The sequence below is a fragment of the Myotis davidii genome, unplaced genomic scaffold (genome assembly GCF_000327345.1).
Source record: "Myotis davidii unplaced genomic scaffold, ASM32734v1 scaffold327, whole genome shotgun sequence".
In the NCBI taxonomy this organism is placed as follows: Eukaryota; Metazoa; Chordata; class Mammalia; order Chiroptera; family Vespertilionidae; genus Myotis; species Myotis davidii.
Genome location: NW_006298628.1, coordinates 4,590,738 through 4,591,789, shown reverse-complemented (window position 1 = coordinate 4,591,789; position 1,052 = coordinate 4,590,738).

Genomic DNA, 1,052 nt, shown 5'->3' with positions numbered 1-1,052 from the left:
AGGCAGCCAATCAATGATTCTCTTTCATCATTGATGTTTCTATCTCTTTCTCCCCTCTCCCTTCCCTCTCTCTTCCTCTCTAAAATCAATAAAAATTTAAAAATAAATCGAGTGTGTGTGTTGGGGGAGCAGGCAGGTTAGTGTGGGTTAGGGGAAGATATGTGGGCGGAGTGTGAGTGCAGGGGATGTGCACAGTGAGGGGAGGTTGGAGCAGGGAGAGGGGATTCAGTCACCGTCAATAACCGTTTATTGAGCACCAACTCTGCACAAAGCCCCAAGATCTGGCTGGGGGTGTGGGTGTCCAGGCTGTGTGTGTTGGTGGATGTGTTTGCCTGGGGCCCCCCTCCCTTTGCAAATCACAAAAGGGGCCCCGCACAACTCCAGATCACCCTCCAGAACCAGCCCTTTGGGAGGCAGAGGGAGGAGGGAAGTGGGGATCCTCTGGGCCCCTCCAGCCTCCCTGTCTCCTCCCCCACTTTGGTGCCAGGCCTGCTGAGCCCTTGAGGCTGGCCGGCCCAGGCCACGCTCTGCCTGCACCCTGGCAAAGGTGCTCCCCGCTAGTCGCTGGCAGTCCCGTCCATTCCTGCCCCACAAGGACAATGTGCAGCTCCAGAAACTTCTATTCAATGGCAGTCTCTCTGATTGGTGCAGGAGCAGGACTCCTTGTCCTGTGTGTGTTTCCCGCAGTCACCTATGGATTCTGGCTCTTCCCCTGCCGCCGAGTCTCTCCTGGGGGCAGGGGCACTCTGCTAGGACTCCAACTGCAGGGACGATCCTGAGAAGTATTTTAAGGTCGGAGGGTAGCAGGGACTTGCTTAATAAACCAATTTTCAGCCTCACCTGCCCTTATTCAGCTCCTGTGAGAGTAGGACGGGCTGGAGCAGTGGTTCTCAACCTCTGGCCCTTTAAACACAGTTCCTCATGTTGTGACCCGACCATAAAATTATTTTTGTTGCTACTTCATCACTGTCATGTTGCTACCGTTATGAATCGTAATGTAAATATCTGATATGCAGGATGGTCTTAGGCGACCCCTGTGAAAGGGTCGTTTG